This window comes from Chrysemys picta, chromosome 3 (assembly GCF_011386835.1).
Source record: "Chrysemys picta bellii isolate R12L10 chromosome 3, ASM1138683v2, whole genome shotgun sequence".
NCBI classification, from domain to species: domain Eukaryota; kingdom Metazoa; phylum Chordata; order Testudines; family Emydidae; genus Chrysemys; species Chrysemys picta.
Genome location: NC_088793.1, coordinates 122,846,042 through 122,861,273, shown reverse-complemented (window position 1 = coordinate 122,861,273; position 15,232 = coordinate 122,846,042). Strand labels below are relative to the sequence as shown.

At 39.1% G+C, this 15,232-nt stretch overlaps 1 protein-coding gene and 1 long non-coding RNA gene across 10 annotated transcripts in view; one reads left to right on the top strand and one right to left on the bottom strand.

The window, feature by feature from the left end:
• The window catches only part of LOC122174381 (uncharacterized), a 45,696-nt gene extending 37,091 nt beyond the window's left edge, over positions 1 to 8,605 (top strand). For both annotated transcript variants that reach the window (XR_010600141.1, XR_010600140.1), the window contains one exon: positions 7,029 to 8,605. This is a non-coding gene — a long non-coding RNA (uncharacterized LOC122174381). The remainder of the gene's footprint in view (positions 1 to 7,028) is intronic.
• Positions 1 to 15,232, bottom strand: part of PACRG (parkin coregulated) — a 455,962-nt gene that overhangs the window by 74,198 nt on the left and 366,532 nt on the right. The window lies entirely within an intron of this gene.

The following is a 15,232-nucleotide window of genomic DNA, read 5'->3' as shown; positions in this document are numbered from 1 at the left end:
GATCGGGGGAAGTGACCTAAACAAGTTGGAGGATTGGCCTAAAAGAAATCTGATGAGGTTCAACAAGGACAAGAATCCCATGCACTGCTACAGGCTGGGGACTGACTGGCTAAGTGGCAGTTCTGCAGAAAAGAACCTGGGGATTTCAGTGGATGAGAAGCTGGATATGAGTCAACCGTGTGCCCTTTTTGCCAAGAAGGCTAATGGCACATTGGGCTGCATTAGTAGGAGCATTGCCAGCAGATCAAGGGAAATGATTATTCCCCTCTATTTGGCACTGGTGAGGCCACATTTGGAGTATTGTGTCCAGTTTTGCCCCCCCCATAACAGAAAGGATGTGGACAAATTGGAGAGAGTCCAGAGGAGGGTAAAGAAAATGATTAGAGGGCTGGGGCACATGACTTATTTAGTCTGCAGAAGAGAAGAGTGAGGGGGGATTTGATAGCAGCCTTCAACTACCTGAAGAAGGGGTTCCAAAGAGGATGGAGCTCGGCTGTTCTCAGTGGTGACAGATGACAGAACAAGGAGCAATGGTCTCAAGTTGCAGTGCGGGAGGTCTAAGTTTGATATTAGGAAAAACTATTTCACTAGGAGGGTGGTGAAGCACTGGAAAGGGTTACCTAGGGAGGTGGTGGAATCTCCATCCTTAGAGGTTTTTAAGGCCTGGCTTGACAAAGCCCTGGCTGGGATGATTTAGTTGGGGTTGGTCCTGCTTTGAGCAAGAGGTTGGACTGGATGATCTCTCTTCCAACCCTAATCTTCTATGATTCTACAACTAAACTTTTTGTAACTGATGCATGTTTCTCTTTGCTCCATGGTTTGTATGGTGGAGAACTATAAAAACTATTTTTACATACAAAACAAATGTCCATTTATGGATTCACATTACATAAAGCAGTATGGAGTAATTACCTGCTATATTATATTCCACACCAAAATTAACTTGCTGTCAGTTCATCTTGTGGCTTTGCCTATGCCAAAATCACACAAGACGAAGAATTTAGTCATATAGCTAATATTTGTTTTGATTAAACATGGGTAAGATACTACGATTATAATTCTCTAATTTAGCATTCCTGGTAAACCTTTTGAGCAATTGTCAGCCATCAGTTAAAACCCATCCATTTTAGATCTTTGTAGAATTTCCTTTCATTTGAATTACATTAAAGTGGTTTCTAGTCATAAAAGACTGGGATATAAATCTTGCAAAGAGGGGGAAAAATGCAATTCTTGATCAGATAAGATAATTACATTTATTATTTTCATCTTTTAAAAGAGAAATATTAGGAGCGAAAGATGAAACTAACTCAGGGTACCTTTATCCTTAATATTATCATCCTATTCTTATACCGGTAGCTCTGTCATCCCAAAGATGTGCTTTTTAAATGTAGTGAGAATAACTTCACCCAGCACTGTGGAAAAGGCATTTTTGAAGAGGAACACAAAAGGTTGTTTAACAGAGCACTATGCATGGTATTTTAGGATATGAGGTGAAAATACTGTACCTAACTGAACTGTAGGAGGAATTAAGGTGTGAAAATGTAATGGCAAGGAGCATGTCTAGTCATCAGAGCCACAGAGTCTGCGAGTTCCATTCGTGGCTCTATCAGTGACGATGTATTTACCTCTGCGTGTCTCAGTTTCTCCCTCTATATGACAAAGTTAATATTATTTTTGTAAAGCATTTTCATATCCTCCAATTAAAGGCTCTGTTTAGGAGCAAAGCATTATTACAATTATCATAACACAGGTGTTGAGGAATTAATGTTCATAAAATAACTGTGAAATCCATGAATAAGAAATGATATTATGAGTGACAAGTATTATTGATATTAGAATTCTCAAAATTAAAATTTGGCTAGGAAACTAGGGTTACCACTTTCCACTCCTTCAAAAAGTGCAACGGTATCTTGTAGTGACAATTGCGGCCTTAGTTTTGTGTCTCATAAGAAAGCTGGCCCTTTCAAAAGCGCAGTGCCCCTTAAAATCACACGGAGTTATTGGTTCAGTACGGATTTAGACTGAACACAGTTACCTCCTGAATGACCAACAACAGTTCTTCCAGCAACTTGGCCCCTCCCTTCCTTTGTCCTTCCATTTACGGTATCCCTTTTTAACTAAACCTCACCTCAACATTTTTAAGTTGAATGTAAGGCCTTGCAAGGTCAGTCAAAAATCTGAAATCTCTGGGCCACTGCTGTTAGTTTTTTAAATAAATCGTGGAATACTGGGGAAATTCCAGAATCCTGGAAGAGTGTTGTGAGACAGAGAGCCAGGAGCCTAGAGTTGACCCAGCACTCTGGTCAGTACGCATTAGCTGTTTGCCCTGGAATTGATTTAATTGGGAGATGAGTGCTCAATGGCTTAATTAGCAGGAGGCGGAGGAGCTAATGAGAACACTCAACTCATCAGCTGGAAACAGTTAAAGAAGAGGAGGGAAGTGCAAGGGGAGGGGGCTGGCAGGGGCCAGAGGATACAGAATCTCAGGATGAGATCTTTACCTCTCCCTCCCCTAAGAGTGAGCTAAGCAGGGCCGGCTCTAGGTTTTTTGCCGCCCCAAGCAAAAAACAAAACAAACAAACAAAAAAAACCTCCGAGAGCGCAACTGCCGAACCAAAAAAAAAAAAAAAAAAGTGCCCCCTGAAATTGTGTTGCCCCAAGCACACACTTCGTTTGCTGGTACCTAGAGCCAGTCCTGGAGCTAAGGGGGAAGTCTTTTGTCCACTTGTATGTTGCTGCATGAAGCTGTACTGGTGAAGCGGACCCAATAAATAAGACAGTGGTGCTTACAAATGAAGAAGCATCCAGGCTGTTTGTGGTGGTCCAAAGGACAGAGAAGATAGCCCTGTTACATGCTAATATTGTGCCAATAGTCAAACAGATAAATGGGATGAGCCAACTATCTACAGGCCAGTTAGCCTTACACCACATGTTTCTATTGGGATTCCTCAGAGATCGGTAGTAGGTCTGAAACTATTTAACATTTTCATCAGGGATCTGGAATTAAATATAAAATCACTACTGCTAAACATTTTTAGATGACACAAAGATTACCAGAGTGGTAAATAATAATGGGGACAGGGCAGTAATACAGTGCGATCTGGCTCACTTGGTTAACTGGGTCCATCCAAATAAAAATAAATTTTAATATAGCCAAATTAAGGAAGTGGATGGTAGCAGGGTCCACAAAGCCAGAGTTCTGAAGGAACTCAAATATGAAATTGCAGAACTACTAACTGTGGTATGTGACCCATCATTTAAATCAGCTTCTGTACCAGATGACTGGATAATAGCTAATGTGACACCAATTTTTTAAAAAGGCTCCAGAGGTGATCCCGGCATTACAGGCCAGTAAGTCTAACTTCAGTACCAGGCAAACTGGTTGAAACTATAGTAAAGTACAGAATTCTCAGACACATAGAGGAACACGATTTGTTGGGGAAGAGTCAACAAGGTTTTTGTAAAGGGGAATCATGCCTCACCAATCTATTAGAATTCCTCGAGGGGGTCAAAAAACATGTGGACAAGGGTGATCCAGTGAATATAATGTACTTAGACTTTAAGAAAGCCTTTGACAAGGTCCCTTACCAAAGGGTCTTAAGCAAAGTAAGCAGTCATGGGATGAGAGGAAAGGTCCTCTCCTGGATCAGTTACTGGTTAAAAGATAGGAAATTAAGGGTAGGAATAAATGGCCAGTTTTCAGAATGGATAGCGGTAAATAGTGGTGTCCCCCAGAGGTCTATAGTGGGACCAGTACTCTTCAGCATATTCGTAAATGATCTTGAAAAGGGGTAAACAGTGAAGTCGCAAAATCTGAAGACAATACAAAATTACTAAAGATAGTTAAGACCAAAGCAGACTGTGAAGAGTTAGAAAGGAATCTCCCAAAACTGGGTGACTGGGCAACAAAATGAAAGATGAAATTCAATGTTGATAAATGCAAAGCAATGAACATTGGAAAACATATTCCTAACTATACATATAAAATGATGGGGTCTAAATAAGCTGTTATCATTAGCTGTCTGTTAGTCTATAAGGTGCCAGAGGACTCTTTGTCGCTTGTTACCACCCAGAAAGAGATCTTGGAGTCATTGTGGATAGTTCTCTGAAAACATCTGCTCAATGTGCAGCAGCAGTCAAAAAAGTGAACAGAATGTTAGGAACCATTAGGAAAGGGATAGACATTTTGAATACTGTGTGCAGATCTTGATGCCCAATCTCAAAAAAGATGTTTTGGAATTGGAAAAGGTACAGAGAAGGGCAACTAAAATGATTAGTGTATGAAACAGTTTCTGTATGAGGAGAGATTAAAAAGACTGGGACTTTTCAGCTTGGAAAAGAGATGATTAAGGGGGGATATGATAGATGTCTATAAAATCTTGACTTGTGTGAAGAAAGTGAATAAGAAAATATTATTTCCTCCTTCACATAACTCAAGAACTAAGGGTCAGCAAACGAAATTAATAGGCAGCAGGTTTAAACCAAAGAAAAGGAAGTACTTCTTCACACAACGCACAGTCAAGCTGTGAAACTCTTTACCAGGGGATGTTGTGAAGGCCAAAACTATAACATAGTTCAAAAAAGAACTAGATAAATTCATGAAGGATTGGTCCATCAATGGCTATTAGCCAGGATGGGCAGGGATGTAACACCATGCTCTGAGTGTCCCTACCCTCTGTTCGCCAGAAGCTGGGAGTGGACGATAGGGGATGGACGATAGGGGATGGATCCCTTGATGATTGCCTGTTCTGTTAATTCCCTATGAAGCACCTGGCATTTGCCACTGTCAGAAGACAGGATATTGGGCTAGATGGACCATTGGTCTGACCCAGTATGGCCGTTCTTATGTACTTATGCTCAAATGCAAAATTATACATCTAGGACCAGGAATACATGCCATACATACAGAATAGGGGACTGTGTCCTGGAAAACAGTGTCTCTGGGCTTGTCTATATAGAGAGTTAGTGTGCAGTAAATGTAGATGTAAATCTACAGTACCCTAGCCTACCACTAACTGGCTTTGTGGAGCCTGTCACCATCCACTAAAAGTTCCTTAATGCAATCTGATCTACTCCCATTTCAGATCAAAGCACAGTAAAAAACTTTTTAGTGGGTGGTAGCAGGGTCCACATGGCCAATTAGTACACAAAAGTCTATTGTGCTGTAGATTTAGACTCCAGCACTAACTCTTCATATAGATAAACCTTTGGAAAAGGATACAAGATCCTTGACTATATAAACAGGAGTGTAATGAGCAGAAATAGGAAGGTGATTTCATCTCTGTATATGACATTGGCAAGACCAGTACTGAAATATTAGAGGGGTAGCTGTGTTAGTCTGTATCCACAAAAACAGCAAGGAGTCCGGTGGCATCTTAAAAAATAACAGATTTATTTGGGCATAAGCTTATGCCCAAATAAATCTGTTAGCTTTTAAGATGCCACTGGACTCCTCGCTGTTTTTACTGAAATACTGTGTCTAGTTCTGGTGCCCACATTTTAAAAGGATGTTGAAAATGTGGAGAGGATACAGAAAAGAGTTATAAAGATGATTTGAAGCCTGGGAATGCCTTACAGTGAGAGATTTAAAGAGCTTATCAAAAAGAAGATTGAGAGGTGACTTGATTACAGTGTTTAAGTGCCTTCATGGGGAGAAAATACTGCATACTAATGGCCTCTTTAATCTAGTGGAGGAAGGCATTACAAGAACCAGTGTCTGGAAGCTGGAGCCAGACTAATTTAAATTAGAAATTAGGCACAAATTTTTAACAGTGAGCGTGATTAACCACTGGAACAAACTATCAAGGAAAGTAGCAGAGTCTAAGTCTCTTGAGGTCTTCAGATCAGGACAGGTCCCTTTCTGGAAGATATGTTTTAGCCAAACACAAGTTATGTTTTAGTCAAATAAAAGGTACTGGGCTCAGTTGAGGGGCTACTGGGTGAAATTTAATAGCCTGGGATATACAGGAGGTCAGACTAGATGATATAATGGCCTCTTCTGGCTTTAATCTACACTGTCAAGTATCAGAGGGGTAGCAATGTTAGTCTGGATCTGTAAAAGCAGGAAAGAGTCCTGTGGCACCTTACAGACTAACAGTTTGGCCGATGTACATAGCAGAGGGGCATTGCTGGCATATGATGGCGTATATTACATTGGTGGACGTGCAGGTGAATGAACCGGTGATGGTGTGGAGTTACTATGGTGCAGTAACCTCTAACTCAGGAACCAATCCATGCAACAAACCTCGATGCCAACTCTGTCCACATATCTACACCAGCAACACCATCACAGGACCTAACCAGATCAGCCACACCATCACTGGTTCATTCACCTGCACGTCCACCAATGTAATATACGCCATCATATGCCAGCAATGCCCCTCTGCTATGTACATCGGCCAAACTGGACTGTCCCTACATAAAAGGATAAATGGACACAAATCAGATATTAGGAACGGCAATATACAAAAACCTGTGGGAGAACACTTCAGTCTCCCTGGACACACAATAGCAGATTTAAAGGTAGCCATCTGGCAGCAAAAAAGCTTCAGGACAAGACTTCAAAAAGAGACTTCTGAGCCTCAATTCATCTGCAAATTTGACACCATCAGCTCAGGATTAAACAAAGACAGTGAATGGGTAGCCAACTACAAAAGCAGTTTCTCCTCCCTTGGTGTTCACTCCTCAACTGCTAGCAGAGGACCTCACCCTCCCTGATTGAACTAACCTTGTTATCTCTAGCCTGACTCACTCTTGCTTGCATATTTATACCTGCCTTTGGAAATTTCCACTACATGCATCCGACGAAGTGGGTATTCACCCTCGAAAGCTCATGCTCCAATACGTCTGCTAGTCTATAAGGTGCCACAGGACTCTTTGCTGAATCTACACTGTGTTATTCAGCACCTAGTACAATGGGGCTCCATTCTCAATTGGTCCTTAGGCACTGTCATAGTAAACATAATAATAAGTGCTGCTGTAATACAAATAATAAATAATTTTAAAAAGTGTTTTCTTTTCTTTCACAGAGATGTTGTGGTCCAGTGAGGAGGACAGAGGACTGTGAGGCAAGTGCCCTGGGATTTACTCCCAGATCTGCCTGAACTCCCTCTTTATCCTTAAGCAAGACACTAAAATATTTCTGCCCCTCAGTTTCTTCAGCTGTAAAATCTGAGATCTATAGAAGAAAACTGCCCTGTCCTCATCATTATTTACTACTCTGCTAAGTATTATTGCTTTATGGCCGAGAAGGACGGAAACTGGTATAAAGGTGTGAGATGCAGAATACCACCAGTCAATACTGTCAATGCACAGACACCAGATAGTACGGGCCAGATAACAAAGCTGTATCAATTTACACCAGCTGAGACGCTGGTCCATTTGTTTGTTCCAAGAAGTAAAATGAAGGGTAGATGTTTGAAAGGCCAGGAATCTGATTAGGTCATTAAAAATAAGTGAACAAATTTAATGTAAAAAGTGAGTTGTCCAGAAGAATTCTAGAGACTTGAACATCAATAATCATTAAGAATTACCCATATTTCCCTGTTAAAAAGTATCCATTCCCAGGTTTACCAGTTTTCAATAGCCTCCTCATTTAAAATAATTTTTACAGTTAGGGCTGAAAAAAAATTCCACGTTAACTCATCACCGCTGCATTGATCATGAGTCTCTCTACGCATCACTTCTAATGGAATAGCCAAGCAAACTGAAAAATAACATTGCTGGCTGTTCAGCACTCTATATCCTCCTGCAGCATTAAACGGCCTATATACGAAAGGAACGCTTCGAACACTTAACATTCATTTAACATTATCAAGTGTAAAATGAAAGTTCTTCATTATTGTATAGTCTGTTATCTGTCAGAATAATCCTTCCAAGGAGTTAGACACATTATTATTATGGAGTTACTGGTTGTGACTCCATCATTAAGGCGGTCTTGAAAAATGCAGTTAAAGTGAGTTCCATTAATTTTTATAGGTACAACAAAAATATTTCCTCCCCAAAGTCACACCTCTGATTAAAGGCACATAGACTGAATATTTGTGAAAGATTTAAGTGACTGAATTGAAAAGGTTAAAAGTAAGAAGAATTTTGTAAATGCCCCCTTTATGAAAATTTTCACTAGTTTAAAACATTTCTTTGGATCTCTCTAATTAAAACATAGGAAAGTTATATTTACCACATAGCTATTGTTAGTGTCTCCAGTTTATGGTATGTGCTGAATTAATATTTACAAAATAAATAATTTATTTACTTTTGTGTCAAAATTTCTTCCATTTACTCTAAGGCACATGACAAATGACACAACCAGGATATTCATAGGGGCTAGGACAAGATGTCAAGTACCTGCAGCAGTGCCGCATGCAGTAGCCCCGCTCTCAGTGGCTGCCTTTTGCATCATACCTTGAAGCTCTATACCCTCCAGTCAGAGGGTTCATCTACTCCTTGTTTCTGTCCCCACCAGTGTAAAGTGCAATATTGTAAGAAACAGCATAGTATATGTTATACCAATGGAATAAAAACCAGCAGGATCTTATTAAGAGGGATAAAGCAAAGATGCCACATTTATTGTAAATATAATAATAAAGCAAAAGATAAAAGTAAACAACGTTGTTTGACTACTTATTTTTATTACTACTTATTCCTTATACACACACACACACACACACACATATTATATATATATATATATATATATATATATATATATATATATATATATATATATATATATATATATAGTGACAGACCCAGACCAGTGGGGTACAGGAGTCTGGTAGAGGGCAAATATACTGGTCACTGGATGAGTAGTTTTCTGTTCCCTGAGTGACCAGAGCAGGGGCTGCACTAGAGTAATCAGGAACCTGCTAGAACCTGTTAAGGCAGGCAGGCTAATTAGGACACCTGGAGCCAATTAAAAAGAAGTTGCTAGAATCAATTAAGGCAGGCTAATCAGGGCACCTGGGTTTTAAAAAGGAGCTCACTTCAGTTTGTGGTGTGAGTGTGAGGAGCTGGGAGCAAGAGGTGCAAGGAGCTGAGAGTGAGAGCTGCTGGAAGACTGAGGAGCACAAGCATTATCAGACACCAGGAGGAAGGTCCTGTGGTGAGAATAAAGAAGGTGTTTGGAGGAGGCCATGGGGAAGTAGCCCAGGGAGTTGTAGCTGTCATGCAGCTGTTACAGGAGGCACTATAGACAGCTGCAGTCCACAGGGCCCTGGGCTGGAACCCGGAGTAGAGGGCGGGCCCAGGTTCCCCCCAAACCTCCCAATTGACCTGGACTGTGGGTTCTTCCAGAGGGGAAGGTCTCTGGGCTGTTCCCCAACCCACATGGTGAATCTCTGAGGCAAGAAAATCCTCCAATAAGCGCAGGACCCACCAAGATAGAGGAGGAACTTTGTCACAATATTTATTTACACAATTATTTATTTAAGTTCTGTATAGGTGTTATAGTTACCAGCCTAGAAGTTACTCATGCCAAGTTACTGGCCAGGTATCTTGGTCATGAGGATGGAGGCGAGTCTGTGTCAGATGCACCTGATGCTCCTGAACCAGAGACTCAAAGTCCTTAGTCTTTAGAGTCCATTCTTATAGGAATTAATTTCTATGTTAGTCTATGGGAGCTATTTTATTCTGCTGTTGGTGACTTAATCAGCAGATGGCACATTTCTGGTGGCTCAACACTGTCCAAAGTCTGTGTTTTTCATCCTCCCAGGTGATGGAGTGGATCCCAGTTTACCCTCTGGCGGGTTGTCTGGTGGTCCTACTTGACACATTCTTCGGCTGATGAATACTCCCTTTCTAGGTTGGCACCTTCCTAACCATTCATGTACATCAAGCATTTATCAACATACATTCCATATTTTAATTTACTGTTTCCACCACTTTTGGGGTATGTGCTAATTCATTTGAGACTCCCGGCCCTTTAATCACAGAGGGTGGGGGTCTTTTTCTAGGAGCCATTGCTGTTACAATGAAGTGAAAGTCACTTAACGGCTTATAGCATTTGTTTACATTGTATTAATTACTTTAAGAACAAAGTCACTTAACTTGTTTGTAAGTTTTACATAGTAATAAAGTATCTTTCACAGGACAGATACAATCAATGGTTTCTACAGACAGTAGCTTACAAGTTTTAATAGAAGACCCAAGAGATTTTTGTACTTGGTGAAACTGTTGGATTTTAAAGTGTGGGGGACAAATTATGGGGGGGGTGTCACTATCATTTGGGGGAATCACTATTAGTACCTTTTTTAATATTCCTACATATATACGGTCATGGTTAAGGGTGCTATATGAATTTGTATTTCTTATTCATACTTATGTATGAGAATGTAATGGTTGAAGTATTATGTGTGAAAGAACTAGTCACTAACAAGTGCTAATTTTGTGGAAGAATCTTAACTCAGGATGTCCTGTATTTTTAGTGTTTAGAAACTGTTTAGAAATTGGTATCAGCAACCTCAAGTTCCATGTTAATACATTTTTGTGTATGCTGGAATAGTACAAGAAATTAGAATGCTAAATATGGACATTGGTTATGTCTTATTTTTTATTGTTTGTGGTTAATTTAAAAGGATGGAGTGAAGATTCTATTTCAAATGACTGAAGTTTGATAAGAATATAATAAAACATTGTTATAGCAAACTCTTACGCAGTGAAATTTCTGGTAAAGTCTGGTTTCTTTCACTTCATTCCAATACAGCAAAAACAATGTGAGAGAGAATTAAACTCCCATTATGTTGAAGAATCACCACAGTATATAGGATCTGTGATATTTTAATTTAAACTAAGTCATTGTCGTCTATTTTGTGCTGATTTAAGAAAACAAAACTGAAATGTTTCATAACTAAATCAATAAGGAAGAACATGTAATTCCAGCCACTTATATTTTGAGTATGCATCTATAAATTCTCTGTGTGGCTATTTCAGAAGTTAATCAGAAGAGATGGCTTTTTTGCTTTTGACATATGGAGTCTTCTGATTAAATGAAATTTATATGTGACATAGCATTCGTTTCAATGTAGTTTCTTTGGTGGATTCTCCTGAGTGGCTTGGCAGCCCTGCAGGCATATCTGCTAACATTCATTTTTTAAGCCTGCAACTCAGCAAGTTGAACAGGCTTATCAGCTTCTAAGCATCTGCTGGACAAATCTCAGATTTTTCACTCTTATAAATATGCATTTTTTCAATATCAGTAGAATTGCATATCCAAAGCCTCAGTTCTGTAACCATCTCTCTCAAATAGCCCAATTCTTCCAAAGGCAAATGAACAACTTAACCAAGCTACAAAACAGAGTAAATCAATTCTACCATATGCCATGGTTTTCAGTCTTATTTGTATACCCTGGTGAAAAATAGAGATAATCCTTCTGGAAGAAGACAGCAACTTGTTCTGTAGTCACATGATAACTTGTTTCACATGATAGTAAACATTTTTTCCTTGACTATTCATGCATATTTATTCTTTAAAAACAAAGAAGAAAAAAAACAGACAATAAAATAACTGCAGAGAGCAGAATCCTGATCTTATTAAATCAATACCAAAACTCCAACTGACTTCAGTGGAATCAACATTTGGCTTAAAAGGATTTGGAGTGAAATCTAGGCAAAAATTGCATTGACTTCAAAGGAACCAGGATTTCACACCTAATATATAAGAGAAACGTAGGAACAAAGATACAAAATTTTAAATTGAAGTCAGATGAACTGATATTACTGAGGAAAGAAAAGGGACAGAACCATGCTCAGAACTGTGCAAAACAGAAATAATTGATTATTTTTAGATTCTGAAATACTGTCAAGTTGAGCATGTCTCCAAAGTCCCATATATCTGGCTGTCATGGTATAATTTCTCAGTAATTTGCCAAATTTAGTACTCTTATGTAATCTGCACCTCACTCAACTCCATATGAAATTTTAGATGGCACATATTGGTTATCTATTGCTAACTGGAACTGCCAACACAGATATCTGCACGTGGGACTAGATCTCCTCAGGGGAGGGGTCCCACCATATGCATGTCTCATTCATTTTGTGTGAAAGAAGGACTTAACTGTCTCTGCCACACACCCCTTACCTGGACCCCCCTGAGTGCTTCTGTGGGTGCATACTTGTGACATCCAGTCATCAAGTGCTAGGAAATGCGGATAAGATTTATTAGGTAACTCTGCAGTAACATACTACTGAATTGCTATTGGGGACCCAAGCATAACATGCTTTCTGGAAGTGGTGTGCCTGTGGGATTGGTTTATTCTCCATAGAAATGCATAGTGTTGTACTAGGTAGGAGTATAGACTACTGTCGGATTTTCAAAATGTTTATCTGCAATATGGCTTCCCCGGAATTTGACAAAATGACTCTAAGTCCCCCAGGTGTGCAACCAAGCTAAGTTGGAAGCATCCATCTCTATCATGATAATGGGCTAGTGCTGAGCAAAGAGAACTCCTCAAGGACATTGAAAGGAAAAGTTCACCATGCTGCTGCCTGAGAAAATACTAAGCACTCAGGTAAGCCTGAAGAGGATACATTCAGAATCTTGCAAAATGAGACAACTAATTTTCATGATACTGTTGGACTCAGTATCCTGAGGCATGAGCAAACAGTCACCAGCAAACTGACTGGTGACTCAGAAGTGCAAATTCTTCCTCCAACTACAACACATTAATGTGGGAGAAATACAGATGCTACTAAGGAATAGAAGACTGCCTCTATATAGCTGAGACCCTAAAACAGTTGAAGAAACTCTCTAATGTCTCTTCTGAGCCTAAGCAATAGTGCAGCAAAGAGAGAATAAGTTATATACATTACTTATTCAGTATATCTGTACATTTTTCTGTGTGTGTTATCTCTTATGTATTATCTATGTTACCACAGCTATAATCTGTTGTGCTAGCTGTTGATAGACTGGACTTCTGGACCCAATCTCTCATCTACCAGTTATCCAAGTGTGAATACTGTTTACCTGGGGGCCAAGACAATGAAGGTCATCTGCCATGAGGAACAGGCTTCATTACATTTTTTTTTTCTGTGAGCGAGTAAAATATCTAGCCTATACTACTTTAAACAGTCTAAAGTGTAATCTATTATCAATTTATTCTATAATTTAGATTTTTTCACATTTAAAAAGCATGCCTGTCATTTATGTGTCGTAATGGTCATTTACATGAAATTACTATAAGGTGGGTGCACAACTAGTTGAAAGACTGTGCTCAAAGAGTAGTTATCATTGGTTCATTGTCGAACTGGGGGCAGGGTTCTGTTCTGTGTCCAGTACTAGTCAATATTTTCATTAATGACATGGATAATGGAGTGGAGGGTATGCTTATAAAATCTGTGGAGACACAGAAGACCTTGACAAATTGGAAAATTGGTCTGAAACCAACAAGATGAAATACAGTAAAGACAAGTGTAAAGTACTACACTTAGGAAGGAAAAATCAAATGCACAACTACAAAATGGGGAATGTGGATAGGTGATAGTACTGCTGACAAGGATCTGCGGGGTATAGTGGATCATAGACTGAATATGAGTTAACAATGAGATGTAGTTGCAAAAAAAGCTAATATCTTTCTGGGGTGTATTAGCAGGAGTGTCGTATATAAGACATGGGAGGTAATTGACCTGCTCTACTTGGCATTGGTGAAGCCTCAGCTGGAGTACTGTGTCCAGTTGTGTGCCACACTTTAAGAAAGATGTGGACAAATTGCAGAGTGTCCTGAGGAGAGCAACAAAAATGATAAAAGTTTTAGAAACCTATGAGGAAAGGTTAAAAAAGCTGGGCATGTTTAGTCTTGAGAAAAGCAGACTGAAAGGTTATTTCATAGTAAAATAAGTTTAGGCCACTATGTCTCTCTGACTTTGACATATGCTGCCTGATTTTTATTTTTCACCACATTCACAAAGCTTTTTGTTTGTGTGTCTCCTTGTTTTAAGGGAAACTGCTCTCTAACTGAGATCTGACAGAAGTTTATTACATTGTCACTGGTTTCATATTTCTCTTGCCTTCACTACAATTAGATCTCATGTTTTAAAAGCAACTCCCCACTGAAGTCAGTTCTTTTCAACTGAGGCATCTGCAAACAAAAAGAGGAATAGTAGCATAGTACTGTCACCACTTAGCATCTCCCAACTTGATAATTCTGCTGGTAGCACACCACAGAGAGATGCAAGAAAAATGTATGACTTATTTGCCCGGAACATGCACGCAATCAAGGTCTGTGAGCTATTTTTTTAAGGCAAGTGGCGGGGAAGCAAACTGTCTACATAGAAACTGATGATATAACTGTTGTAGAATCTGAATAGGCGTGTTTCTTGGGGGAGAAACATCATTTCACAGTTATTCCAACACAGCACCTGTGTGTGAAATATTACAAGCATGACATTTTTTTTGAGTGTGAAATTTCAAACCAGAAGTGGGTTTTGTAAGCTAATATGCAAAAGGAAAACAGGTTGCCTAAAATCTCAGGGCACATAATTGTTGGAAATAAATTGACAAAAAATGTTCACTCTTTTTTACCCATTTCACACAGCTCTATAAAAAACAGTTTATTCAACTGCATAGAATTATTCCTAATATATTTTTGAATGTGTTCTTGATGAGAAAGTAGCAAGCATGTTATACATCATATACACTGATATTAGAAAAGAAATAAATTCTCCATTTTGCACAATGGACCATGTTGGAATACTGGATTGCAGCCAAACAAGTGAGAGTTGCAAAACATGATTAAATCAAGTTGAACCTGTTTAGGTTTTTTTCATTTTGCCTTTTTTAGAGTTCAGTCATGTGCATCAGAAATGGGCATCCGAAATGTATTGTCCAACTTTTCTCCCTCTAACATAGGATTGGTGATTTCTGAATGCCAAATATTAAGCTTTTGTTGTTTCTGGCTCCTGAAGATTTCAAATTTACATATGCTTGAAGGATGCATCTAAATTTGCCCCTCCATTTCAGCATCTATACAGCAAATGAGTGACTAATGCTACACTAAGAAGACAAAGTGCATCTTAAATAATCAAGTTTTACATCTGCTTCCTCTGATGCACAGTGGCTATATGACCCTGGATTGTGGATTTATATGTAATTTTTACAGTACTATTGTCATAATATATAGTATTTCTTGCTTGACCGATTATTTATAGAGTTTTCATTTTGGCCATATTGCATTTGTATGATTATTCCTTAGGTCATCATTACTTTAAGAAGAATTACTGAACCTAATGCTATACATTT